Raw genomic sequence first — 14,498 nt, forward strand, 5'->3', positions numbered from 1 at the left:
CGTCTTGTACAAGTTTCCCACCACCTTTGTCGTGGTTTTACCCCGCTTACCTGCGGACTTCTCCCTTGCAAGGTTTTTCTATTTTTACTCCCCGCTTTACCGCGGAATTCCCACTTTTGAACGTGGCCTTTACTCCCCACTTTACCGCGGAATTCCCACTTTTGAACGTGGCTAATGTCCCCGCTTACCTGCGGACCTTTACTCCCCGCTTTCCTGCGGATTACCTTGCAAGATTCCTTTATTTAGTTCCCGGGTGCAGGCGCCATTTATCGCCCTCGCCCCGCAAGGACGACAAGACGCCCTGGTTCGGATGCATCTTCTCTCTCTTTATTTCCGCAAGTCTACACACTTATATACGCTTACATGACCAATCAGTGAGCAGGGTACAGGAGGGAGCGAATCAGGCTGTGCACCTAAACGAACAACTTCGCTAGCAACCAATGCTGTTTACTTCCTATTTGGGCGTTCCGCTTAGTCTCACGAGGCAATCCTAACCTGGCAACTAGCCAGGTGCCATCTTTTAATGGCGGAGGCCGCCCTGGCCAGGGGCCTGCCTCCAACACTTAAAAAAAAAAAGTCTATTTAAAATGTAAAAAAAAATAATCTTATAAAATTACATATATCAAAATAATTCACATATATCATGTCAAAATATCTCTTATATAAATAGTTCTTATCTAATTTCCACTTCTGCCTTTACAGCCTTATCATCCTGTGATGTCCTACAACCACAGACCTCCAGTCCTCCTGATATTCAAGACTAGACTGCTAAGATAGTCCTGCCAAAGACACACTCTACAGAATCTAGAGTCTCTCAGTACAATGAAGCATCTTTTCTAGTGTGGCCAAAGACACATTTCCCACCTAGATTTCTTAATTCTTTCAGTCCCAGAAATATGCCGGCCTCCATAAGTTAAATGTCACCCTTTGGAAGATGAGCATTGCTTGGGAGGATTGCCTCAGGACACTGGCTGCCCTTGAGGGCCCAGTTCAACATGAATGTGTTCCCACGCCATCCAGGAGCCCACAACACCGCCACAGGACTGTCTGTAACCGCACAACCGTGACTAGCTGGCAGGCCTTCTGGAAGAGTAGTAGCACGAGATCAGGTCAGTTTGCCTGCCGGATGGTATTATACTAAAAGTCCCCCTTCTTTTAGGAGCAAACAGAATTTAAGTGTTTATCAACTCCTTTTGGTTAAAAATAACCTGTCCTTGCCTACTCTTCTCCTTTCCATCTTCTGTCTTCCAACAATGGATCTGCCAGACAGGTTCTTAGAGCATTTGGAAAATTGAATTTGGAGGTAAGACTGACGACAAGAAGTGCTTAGGCAGGTGGTGATCCAAAAATTTCTCAGACAGAACCTCTGTTTTTTATGTGGACATACAGCCTTCCAGAACCTGTAGCTCCCTTGAAGCTGGGCATGGCCCTGTGGTGTGGCCATATGACTGAATTCTGGCCAATAGACCATGAGCCAAAATAAGGTGGGCAGCTTCTGGGTTATGCCTCGAAGAGGAAGGGGTGTGTCTTCCCTTTTCTACCTCTTTCTGCTCGCAGGAACATGGGTATGGGAATGGACCATTCTGATCATGAAGATGAGGGCTATATTCAAGAGATAATAGAGCAAAATGAGAAAAAGAAAAAAAAAACACAACCTGGGCCCTTGACTACTTGCCAAAGGAAAGCCACCAAACTTTCACGAGAGAAAAATAATCTTCCACGAGAGAAAAATAATCTTCCAACTGATTAGAGCCATTGCATGCCATTCTTACCTATTTGAGTAGATTTCCTCCCAATGTCAATATCTGTGTCAGCCCCTGGAGTACTTTTCAGGCACCAGGCCCTCCCAGCACCCTCTACTGCACTATGATTAACTAAGCCAGGTTCAGGATATTACAGAATATAATTTGTTCTGTGCTTTTTCTATTCTCTCTTTCTCCTGTGGTTCATTGATACGGTCTCTGCAAAAAGCATTACACAGTGTTCTTTTCCTCATTCTGTTCTTTGCTCTAAGCTTTCAATGCATCAGCCTTTCTTACTCTAAGGCTCTGTTATTAAGCACCCCACTTTGGTGCTGTTGGGATCCATGAAGGCTGCACATTCCGTGGTTCTGCTGCTCATTCCCAGCTGACTTGTTGCACAACAGAGTGGGGCAATTTATCGCCTTTAGAAAATTTTATCTGCACGTACATAGGAAAAGGACAGGCTCTCTCACATAAAAACCACTGGGAAGATTACTTTCCCAAGGAAAACAAACACATTCTGGCTCTCTTATCACATGACCCAGCACTCTTGCAAGAGCTGGATCTCGACCAAATTCAGAGACTGAAATCAACTCCACCCCATCTCTGCAGGAAAGCAAGCAACTGCGGGGGGATGGAGGCAGGTCATTCACACCAGCCAGAGAAAACTGCATCGTGAAACAGAACAACTGGTAGTCCAGGCAAGCTGTTGGTACCGGAAGGATGTTGCAAGAATTACAGTGGTCTCTTTATTGGAACACAGAATGTGGCACTGAGAAATCCAGGAGCAAGTTCTGTTTGGAGAGCTAGGCTGGTAGTTGGTAGTAGAGAGGTCTGGCAGCGGAGAGCAGGACTCTAAGCATCAGGCAGAAGCTTCATGACTGGACTTTGGGCCCTAGAGTAGCAGTTCCCAATTAGAGGTGATCTGGTCTCTGCAGAGAACATGTGGCAATGTCTGGAGACTTTTGTAGTTGTTATAATTGAGGGATGTTAATAGCATCTAATGAAGAGAGGGCAGGGGTGCTGATAAGCCTTCCACAATGCATGGAGCAGCCCTTGCACATGGACAGACACAATACAAAACTGTCCAGCACAAAGTGTCAATCGTGCCAATGCTGAGACACCCTGTCCTAGACAGACTAATATTAAAAGAGCAGAACCTCCATCTCCAGGATGTTGGGGGTCCTGAACAGCCTGCCAAGGGCAAGCTCAAGAACAGGAAAGTAAGATGTGGCCCGGATACCAAAGTCAGGCTGTAGGTCAGACAGGCAGGACTGAATCCCATTTATCAGAACAGACATACAATGTCATGGCCAGATTAGGAGCAAAGTAAATTCACACCAAATCCCTAGGGGATCCCACCAGAACAGCTTAAAGCCCTCTAGAAAACTAAGAGGATTGTTTTACAGCAGGATTCTTAACCTAGTTCCACAAATCTTGGAAGGTCAAGGTCCTTGACCTTCCTCAAATTATATGCAAAATTGGGTGTTTTTGCATTTTCCTGGGACAAGGATGCAAAACTCCCTTCAGGATCTAAATGTGGACAGAAGACCCAGAAAAGGGAAACCCACTGCTGATGGCCTGTGGCACCAGGTTGAGCCCGCAGGAGTGGAACACAAGGTCTTAAGGAAAAGGAAAGATGAAAAACTAGTGAAGACAGCTAGCAGTAATTAAACACTGCATTCCAGCTACTGGTCTGCTGCCTAGCAGATTGGCTCATTTAATCTTTGTAACAATCTTATGAAGCATGTATCTTTCAATCCCATTTCATAGATGAAGAAACTAAGGCTAGACTTTCTCTAAGACAATGCTTTCTAACTTTTCTCACAGCATGGCACGTGCGCACACACACACACACACGCAAGCTTTTCTATAGAAAAACTGTCAGAATTAATAAGAGACTTTAGTAAGCTGGCCATAAATAAGATCAATAAACTACAGTTGCAAATCCATAGCAACAAATATTTAGAAAACACAATTAGAAGAAAGATGCCAATTGCAGCTATGACAAATTACGAGGCACCTTGGAATAAATCCAATAAAACATATACAAGAGCTTTATGGAGAAATCAAAAACTATAGTAAAATCTGTCAAAGGCACAGTGAAGTAAAAGGACAAGGATGCTTAAGACCAGAGGCAACTTTACCACGGGATCCTGCAGTCCCAGGTCCACTCCTCACCTGCCTGCCTTGGTCTCTTCAGGGCTAAGGGGCTTCAAATCTCTAAAACCCATTCAGAACACACCAGTTTGCTTCCATGGCACAACAGATAGAAAACTCCGCTATTGCCGTTAAAAAAAAAAAAAAAAAATGAATTCCAAATCTTCCAACAAAAAAAACACTAGGCCTCGCTATTTCTAATGGCAAGAACAGCCAAACATTCAAGAGACAATTTCAATCATACATGAAATCTTGTAGAATAGGAAAAGCGGGAATAGTGTCCAACTCATTATCTGAGCTAGTGTAGCCTTCATACTAAAACCAGGCAAGAACTGGGGAAAGAGGGGAACCTGGGTGGCTCAGTGGGTTAAGCCTCTGCCTTCGGCTCAGGTCATGATCCCAGGGTCCTGGGATCGAGCCCCGCATCGGGCTCTCTGCTCAGCAGGTATCCTGCTTTCCCCCTCTCTCTCCGCCTGCCTCTCTGCCTACTTGTGATCTCTCTTCCTCTTTCAAATAAATAAATAAAATCTTTAAAATGGACAAAACATAATCTCAAATCGACATGTCAGCGACACATATACTGAGAGAAATTAGCCAAAAATATAAAACTCTTGGAATGGATCTAACAAAAATTGTGCAAGTCTGATGGAATAAATCATAAAACTTCAGTTAAAATGGGTGCCTAGATGACTCAGTTGGTTAAGCTAAGCATATGTCTTTGGCTCAGCTCGTGATCTCTGGGTCCTGGGATCAAGCAGGTGTGGGGGGCTCCCTGCCCAGTGGGGAACTTGCTTCTCTCTCTCCCTTTCCCCCTGTAACCACCCCCCCTGCTCATGCTCTCTTTCTCTCAAATAAGTAAATAAAATCTTTAAAAACAACCTTCAGTAAAGGACATTAAAGAGAATGTAAACAATATTTCCCTAAAATGATCTATAGACTTAATGATATTCTATTCCTGGAAGTTGATGCTGGTCCTAAAATACAGGTGAACAAATAGCCACAAATGACCAAAACAATCCTGGAGGTGGACGAATAGAAGCAACGACCCAACTACCAGCTATTAAGATTTACTATAAGGTCTTTAGTAATTTGGAATGTGTTATCGGTTCAGAGATAGATCAATGGACCAAAACAAAGTCCAGAGTCAGACCCATGAATAGATGAATATATGGAAAACTTATCTATGGCATTACAGGTTAGGAGGAGGAGGACAGACCCTTTGGTATTAATTGATGAGTCATAGGGGGAAAGAGTTAAGTGAACTCCTACCTAACACCAGACACAAAAATCAAATCTGGATGGATAAAAGACAAAGACAAAACTTTAAAATTTTAGAAGAATACGTAGATTATCTTTCTAATTGTGAGGTAACAAAGGATTTGTTGACACCAATCTGGCAACATAAATTCAGCTACATTAAAATAATAAAACAGCTGGTCCTCAAAAGATATCGAGAGTGAAAACAGAAGCCAAAAACTGGAGGAAGAGACTCACTCAGGTTTAGTAACCAGACTTCAGCGCTCCTTTCAATTGATAAGAAAAAGATAACCTACTCCACAGATGAACGAATGGGAATAGCCTTGAACAGAAGAACACATCTAGGTGGTAAATAAATGTACGAAAAAACCGCTACCCTCAGTAGCTATTAGAGGATGACAATGAGCTCCTGTTTTATACGCATCAGATTGGCAAAAATAAAGAAGTCTGACGTTAGCAGGTGTTGGTGAGAATTTGTAATAACCGCAACTATCATATACTGTTAGATGGCCCTCTAGAACGCTCCAGGAAAGCTGACCACGTGCATTAACCCTCCCACCAAGCGGTGTCCCTTCTACGCGGTTAGCAAGCTTTCGGGATGACCCTTAATGGACTCCTGCTCTCAGTTTCCCTGCTCGTGGGTTTTTCCGTGGGTAATTCCCGCCCCGTGAGGTGGGCTCCACCAATAGAAGACAGCGGAAGTGACGCGAGCCGCGCCCGAGACAAGGGTTCAAATGGCTGACTTCCGGCCAGCTCTGCTCTGGCTCTTCTCGCTTACCTGTGAGAAGCAAGCTGCAGCTGTGCAGACACCCACATGGCAAGGAGTGAGGCCCAGAGAGGACAAGCCGAGAGAACTGAAGCCTCCAGCCCAGCAGCCGGGGAGAAAGTGACTCTTGCCAGCAACCAAGTACGTGAGCCTGGAGCAGGTTCTTCCCTGAAGATGACTCTAGCGCCTGCCCGGGTCTTCACTGCTGCCTTGGTAGAGCTCAGAGTCGGGGGACCCGGCGGGGCCGAATCTAGATTTCGGACGCAGGAATCCCGGAAACTGTGAGATAGTAACTGTGTAATAGCTAACGGTTATTACAGGTTCTCACCAACACTGTGTAATTTTAAGTTGTTAAATCTGGCGGTGATTTTTTATGCAGCAGTAAAAAACTAGTCTGTGTGAGCACAAGCACAGGGGTACGTGAAGTCCGGAGTGCAGGGGAGCCCGGGATGTTGCTTCTTCCATCCCTGGGGCTGCCAAGACCAAGGAGGTCAAGGCGGGACTGGGATAAGCAGAGTTCAAAGGCAGACGAGCCCCAGCCAAGAGCAGCCTCGTCTGTTTACCCGAGTGCGCCATACAATATTATGAGGTTTTTCTGTATGTGTGCCATTATGTGAAAAAAGCAGGGAAGCATTAGGCTATGAAATACTCTTTCTTGTGAAGAGTGTTTGGTAATTGATATTTTCTGGGACAATGTTCTCAATGCTTCACCATCCGAGAATGGGCTAAAAATGCAAGCTTTCAGACTCTATCTCAGATCCATGAAATTGGGTGATCTCTTGGGACTGGGGCCAGCAGTCTGTGTTTTTAAAGACTTTCCAGATGATCTGGGTACAGGTGAAAGTTTGAGAAACATTGTTCTAAGAATCTGTGCATCTCATCTGTTTTCAAATTTATTGGCAAAGGTGTTCAAGATGCTAACTCCTTTTAGCATCTAAGTTATGTACTTTTCTCATGCTGTGTTGTTGGTGTTTTCTCCTCCATCTTGGTCAAGGTCTCTGAGGGTTTGTCATTACTCTTAATCCTTTCGAAAGAGGTACTTTGCTGTTTATTTTCTGTTTCATTAATTCTTTCGCTTATTATTTCTATCCTTCTACTTCATTTAGGTTTATTCTGTTATTCTGTTATTCTGCTCCCAAATATTTGGGAGCACTTTTTTTTTTTTTAAGATTTTATTTATTTATTTGACAGAAATCACAAGTAGGCAGAGAGGCAGGCAGAGAGAGAGGGGGAAGCATTCTCCCCGCTGAGCAGAGAGCCGAATGCGGGGCTCGATCCAAGGACCCTGGGGATCATGACCTGAGCCGAAGGCAGAGGCTTTAACCCACTGAGCCACCCAGGCGCCTCTTGGGAGCACTTTTAACCAAATGTTTGTCTTAGATTTATTAGGAAGTAGGTAACACAGATAGTATAAATTCTGGCCCCAAACATGTGTTGTAACAAATTTGTGGTTAGATATTCTCCAAGTATTTTTCTCTATTTTTTTCTTTTTATTTAGATTTAAGACAACAGGTAAATGCCCCTCACTGTTTCTGTCTCTGGAGGGTATCCCACCCTCACCAGCATGCCCCAGTCAGCCACCTTGAATGTATCTTATATAACATTTCTGGAATTCTGGCTTCATGTGGAAAATTTCCAGGCCATCCCCTCAGCGTTTACGGGCCTTGTATTTCCTTCTGTCCTCTTTGGCATATGGCCACCAAAGTTAGCTAGAAACCTCTGTGGCAAACACCAGCATCAGATAGACCTACATCTCAGGATTTTTACTTTTTTATTATGTATAGCAGGAGTATTCTTCCTTTTCCCAATAGCCAGCCAAGTATTTTAAAAGATATTTAAAATTATGTTTCAGGGTGCCTGGGTGGCTCTGTCGGTTAAGTGTCTGCCTTTGGCTTAGGTCATGATCTTAGGGTCCTGGGATGGAGCCCCACATCTGGCTCCTTGCTCATGGGGAGCCAGCGTCTCCCTCTCCCTTTGCTGCCGCTTCCCCTGCTTGTGCTCTCTCTCTGTGAAGTGAATAAAATAAATAAATAAATAAAAGTATGTTTCATCCAGAATTTTAAATTCCATATTGGAAGACATTCTCTGGACATCTAGTCTTCCACAGAACTAGAAATAGAAGTTAATCCTATTTATAACATAAACATCTTCTTTGTCTTTTTCTTACTTTCTAAGTTGAATGTTCATTTCATTTTTAAAGCTTTCTTATCTTTTTATATTTTAAGCTATAAATTTCCCTCTGAATGCCTTTCTACCCATAGTAATCAAGATAAAATTTCATTACTACTATGCAATATTACCATTGCATAGGTGCACGGCAAAATGATCTTTATGTTTTTTCCCAACAATCTTCACCAAAACCCAATGAGATATGTACCATTATCATTTATCATTTTATCAATGAGAGAATTGAAGTAAAGGAAAATTAAGTAATTTCCCTAGGATCATCAAAGATAGGTAGCATGTAGGAAGCTAAGATTCCAACCCAGATTTGCCTGAATTCAAAATGAGTTCTTGCAAGCAATTTAGTTTATTTTCTGGGGCGGGGGAGAGAGGAGAATGGGGAATATTTGAGATGAGAGTGAAAAGGAAGAAAATGACATCATTTGGGTTTAGTGTTAGAGTAAAAATTACCTCACAATTTGAACTAAGGGAAGCTGCAGGTTGTTAAGGGAATAGTAACAGTCCAACCCAAAGTCAGAGAACGTGTTGCAAATTGAGGAATTGTCTCAAGCAGTAACAGGTGTGCACAAACACTGCCTGGGCTCCCAGGTGCTCTGACAGAAATGTGTCTTTCCCAACAATTCAAATCGTTATTAATTTGCACTTTCTTGGCGATATCTCAGTTTATGAAAAAAACAATTTGTAATCCAAATGGCCATATTTGTAATGTGTGGAACCATCACTGACCAACATATTTTTAGCCCAAAACAAAATAGTCTCTTCTGCTAATCCCAGACCTTGGCTCCAAGCCAACTGGCTTCTTGCTTTTATTATTTGCAACAGAATCCAGGATTCAGAGTGAATAAAAGAGCTGAACAAGAATATAACTCCCAGTAATATTGTCTCTGCGCCTCGTGCACTTATCCTTTTTGTCTCTCCCCAGGGGAAAAGCGGTTATTCTTACTTATGCTAAATCTAGTTGTTCCCCACAGCGGCCATGTAAATCTTGGCACCAAGCGTGCAGCAGAATAAAAAGTCGAGGCAGTGGGAAGTGCTCACACGAGAGCAACAGGCAGCCGCAAAGCCCCAAATGGTTCCATCCATTTTCTGCTAAAAATAAAGGGTTCTATTCATCAAAAACTTTTATATATTCTTATGATTTTTCTTACAAAAAAAGCCAACATGATATGCAGGCAAAGAATAACAACTCCTGGTTCACCAACCGTGCCATCCTTTCATTTCCCGGAGTAAGCAAATAATCCAGAGAGAGGACAAGTGGGAGAGGTTTGGCATTTGCCGTATTCGCCAGACAAAAACCATCTACTGCTTAAAAGGGACCTGACCTCAAATTAGACTTCGAAATTGTTCAGTTTGGGGGAAACGGTCTCCTTTCTGCACACCTATTTAACCAAATGAATTACCGAAAACCTGCACGGGAGAGATGTTATAGCTTTGTTTTAATGTGATTTCTACTTATTATAGGTTTCTTATCATTTCTTTCCAGTCAAGGAGAACTGATTAGTTAGAATTTGCCAAAATTATAAGATTATTTAGACCTTATTCTTTTACTGTCTCCCATTTCCTCTCAATCTTTAAGAACGATCTTTCTGTTTTGGGTCCAAATTACTGTATGCTTTAGAAAGTTTCCTCTACTTATTAACATAATAATACTAAAAATTTTAAAAAATATTTATTTATTTGACACACAGAGAGAACACAAGCAGAGGGAGCAGCAAGTAGAGGGAGGAGAGAAGCAGGGAGCCTCATGTGGAACTCAGTCCCGGGATGCTGGGATCAAGACCTGAGCTAAAGGCAGCTACTTAAGTGACTGAGCCTCCCAGGCATCCCAATAGCTAAAATTTTTGAAGAGTTAAAAAAAAAAATCCCAATGCCACCCCACTAAAAAATCAGCTGGTTTCCATTTTCTAGGCTTCCTCTCGTCCCTAAATTTGCATGACTTCCTTGTACATAATACATACATACATACATTGTTGTAATCCTAGCATAGATGGGATTTTAAAAATCTCTAACATTTTATCATGTCTTGACTTTTTTCTGTTTCTTTCTTCCTTTTGTGTTTGCAGATCAGTTTGCCTAGAGAAGGAATCACATTGGCCCGGGAGGGCTACTCCTTCTTTGTAATTATTCCACACGAGTAAATCCTACCTCTCTTAACAAGACCAAGAAATCCCTGCCCCCCCCCCCCGCAATATTCTTATGGGCTTTCCACAGACTCTGGGAGAGTGTTCAGTGCATAGAAAGTGTTTCAGTGGTAGAATGTTTTCAGTTATTCATTTGCTTTGCTAGGTATTCCCTTAAGTGAACTGAGAGTTTATTGAATTGGATTTATTAAACTGACAAATCTCTCATTCATAAGACTGGCATTACTGGAAAGACTCGGGAATTTTACTTACCAACACCACCAGAGCAGCCAGTCACTGTGTGCCTGGTCTCCCAAACATACCAGCCACTTCCATGCCTGTCTGTCCTTGCTTCTGCTGTCAACCTGGAAAGCATATTTTCATTCTTCTAAACGTTTTGCAAAGTCTGCCTTGTTTAATGAAGCCTTTCTCTAACCCCACCCCAAGATAGAAATCACCAATCTCTTCTTCAGGCCACTCTAAACTTTGTGCCTCCTTTATTATAGCAATTTATTTATTATATGACTGCCTCCCCATGACAGTGTAAACTCCCTAAATTCAAGAACTGTATTTTATTCATCTTTGTACTTCCAGCATTTTCCATGGTCCTTTGGATGTCAGGATCTCTTTGGGATGTACATTGAGTATCAGATAGCAAGTGGGCACCTCCTTAGTGGTCTTGCAGCTAATGTAATGGGAAAGCAAGTTTAGGTAATGTCACAGCATGAGAAGCAGGTCGGAGAATAATGTGGCACACTGTGATGCCACCATTTCTATTTTTCAAATGTTCTGACAAGGAGAATAAAAAACATGCAACAGCAAAAAAATGCCAAATGGATTCAGACCTATTCTATGAATCTAAAAGACAAGCTAGTCATTTTTAAAATGTTTTTTTTTCTTTTTCTTTCTTTCTTTTTTTTTTTTTTTTAAAGAAAGGAAGAGATAGAGGGGTGGGGTATGGGCAGAGGGAGTGGAAGAAGAGAGAATCTTAAGCAGACTCCACACCTAGCATGGATCCCCACATGGGACTCAATCTCACAACCCTGATATCATAACCTGAGCTGAAATCAAGAGTCAGACGCTTAACCAACTGAGCCACCCAGGTGCCCCTAAAATGCTTCTTATGGAAAACATCAGACATACACAAAAACAGGAATAGTTTAATGGAATGTCCAACATTAAGAATTGTCAACATATAGCACATCTTATTCCGTTTATGCCCTGATCCATTTTTTTTCCCTACTGGATTACTTTAAAGATAAATTTAGATATCAAATCATACTTTCATAAACAGGATATATATATCCTAAACAGTAGATATCCTAAACAGTTAGGATATATATTTATAAGACAAGAGATCTTTCATTAGACATAACCAAAGTATCACTATTCTTAAAAAAAAAGACTATCTTCATATCAAGTATCATCAATATTTAAATTTTGCCTCATTAATAGTTCTCAGAGTTTTACCATCAGGATTCAAAGGGCTCATTCTTTACATTTAGTTGTTTTTCTTAAATTTCTTTTAAACTATCCATTCCGCATTCCTCCTTTTTTCCCCTTATAATTTATTTGTTAAAAGAGCTGGATCCTTTGTCCTATAGAGTTTCCCATACCCTAGATTTAGTGATTGAGTCCTAATGCTGTGTGAATCACGTTCTTCAGTTCCCTGTACTTCCTACAAACCAGAGGTTGGATTTTCAGTCCTGTCCAGTGGACTTTTCTGTGATGATGGAAATTTTCTGTATCTGCATGTGTGGCTGTTGTGCTAGTGTGACTGAGGGACAGAATTATTTTATTTTGTTATAATTAATTTATATTCACATAGCCACGAATAGGTGGTAGTGCCTGCCTTATTGGACAGTACATACAAGTTAAGTCAGAGAAATTGAAATTGAATAGACACAGGTTGTTGACACCTATATTGGATTCAGGTTTGCTTGTTTTCCAAGAATACTTCAAAATCCTGACTTTCCACTAGGGGGCAGAAAATGTCTGGTTGCTTCTGTGATGTTAGCAGCCCCTTGATGATCATTGTCTGATGATAATTGTCTATATCCATTAATTCATTAGAAGGTGGCAAAATAATCATATTCTATTTTTATCATTCTTCTTCACTTATTAGCTTAATTCTGTCAAGAAAACTTGCTTTCATCAACAATTTTATGGTCCTGAGATATAATTTATATGGGAACGGCAGAATAAATGCTTGATTCTTTTTTTTTTTTTTTAAGAAAAATGATTTGGTTTCCTAGCATTCTCCAAAGATGATCAATATTTTTTTGCTTGCTTAGCTTTATTATAAACGCACAGATTTTTAATGTGTTTCATTCCATTGCAGTTATTATTCATCTTGATGCTTAAATTTGTTCCCATTTTTGGCCCCTGGGAGCCTCATTAAATTGGCCTTTGAATCCTTTTATCACGACCCCCATAGTTCTTCATAGCTTCCTTGTTTTCTAATATGACAAGATATTCGAAGCCCATCGGAATCATTTTTGACCCAGTTAATTAGCCATTTCCCCAAGAGACCAATTCCTTTTGGTGAAAAGTTGTATTTAGAAACTATAGTCTGGGTTCTGTAGTAGACGAGCTAGGTTTCATCGTTTTCCCTAGGCTTTTCTAGTACATAGAACCAGGAAATATTTTTTAATAGAAAATGCATTATGCATTTACATTTCTAAATCAAATTTATGATTACATGGTTTTTATTTAACTTCTCTGATTTTATATTTGTAACTTTTTTATGTTGAAAATCTTGGCTCCCCTTGAGTTAACATAATTACTTATTTACTTTATCCTATTACATACAAAACAGTTTAGAATAAACTATATCAGTGTTTTTGGTACTAACAGTATGACTACTGGAAAAAAATGTGTTCGTTTTTATAGTTCTTTTTGTCTTAGAGTACATCCCGGTCAAATTATTATGTTTTTTAAAATACCTTGAAATAGTTCTTTCCTGTGCAGTTAAGCTACCCACTCAATACAGGGCTAGGTTTACTAACTGCATTTTTAAATTTCCATAGTTATTCCATTTTATTTTAATCATGCATCACAGTCACATCATTCCAAAGTCATATCTCTAAGTAAAGTAATTTGAGAAATGTCTGGCTTCTGGTAGTATTCCCTCCTTTTGTTCCTTCTACCTCTCAGGGAAATTTACTTTAAATTGGATGTTGGTTTATCTTCCATTTAAGCTAGTAAATCTGGAACTTTAAAAAATTACCATGTACCTTGAGCCACAAGCATTCCTGTCTTATTTCGCCGGGGCTCGTCCCATCCCTCATTCTTTCTATTTCATTTGCCCAAAGTGAAGATGATAGCAGCAATGACTCCCATGACGGTTTGCATAAGTGTGGCTCTGGTCAGCAGTTGAAAATACCAAGTTGTTTCATCCTACTTTTATGTTTGTTAGGGTCACAAAGTAGATCTGAAACTATTTTGTATTTTCTGCTGACATAGCCTTTGCTCTCTCAGAAGCAGACTGGTTGCAGCATTGAAATAGCAGCATCAAAACTCATGTACCCTCAGTGAGAAAATCAGGGCCATGCATTTACTGAATCCTGGAAAAGAAAATCATTTGGGGGAAATAATTTAGCCCATTACTCTGCTCAGAGCTGCACTTAATGCATTTTAGGTAACTATTATGATCAACACCAAAAAGACACTTGTAATAGGTCTTCGTGTGTGGCCTCCATGAAAAGGCACCTTCCAGATCTGCAACGGCAGGGAGTGTAATTGACTGAGGCCCCTGTGCTGATGGGCTCTGCTCTCCATTGAGGCATTTTTGAAAAACAGCATCTTCCTTGAGATATCATGCACATACCATAAAAGTCACTTTGAATGTATACAGTTCAATAGTTTTTACCGTATGCGCGAAGTCACGGGACTGTCCCCATTATCTGATTCCACAGCATTTTTTAAAAAGATTTTATTTATTTGAGAGAGAGAGAGAGAATGAGAGGGGAGAAGGTCAGAGGGAGAAGCAGACTCCCTGTGGAGCTGGGAGCCCGATGTGGGACTCGATCCCCGGACTCCAGTATCATGACCCGAGCCAAAGGCAGTCACCCAACCAACTGAGCCACCCAGGCACCTGATTCCATAGCATTTTGATCACTCCAAAAGGAAACTGTTCCCATGACCAGTTACTCCTCATTCTCTACTCTCACCACCTATGGCAATCACTAACCTATTTTTTGTCTCCAGGGTTTTGCCTGTCTTGACTGTTCAGTGTAAATGGGGCCATACAACCTGTGGCCTTTTATG

General features: G+C 41.1%; 1 long non-coding RNA gene across 1 annotated transcript in view; it reads left to right on the forward strand.

Annotated features, from left to right (window-relative positions):
* Positions 1-5,902: 5,902 nt before the first annotated feature.
* LOC116597347 overlaps positions 5,903-14,498 on the forward strand; it is a 68,217-nt gene continuing 59,621 nt past the window's right edge. Inside the window, exon 1 of the long non-coding RNA XR_004288567.1 lies at positions 5,903-6,066. This is a non-coding gene — a long non-coding RNA (uncharacterized LOC116597347). The remainder of the gene's footprint in view (positions 6,067-14,498) is intronic.

Source organism: Mustela erminea, chromosome 8 (assembly GCF_009829155.1).
Source record: "Mustela erminea isolate mMusErm1 chromosome 8, mMusErm1.Pri, whole genome shotgun sequence".
In the NCBI taxonomy this organism is placed as follows: Eukaryota; Metazoa; Chordata; class Mammalia; order Carnivora; family Mustelidae; genus Mustela; species Mustela erminea.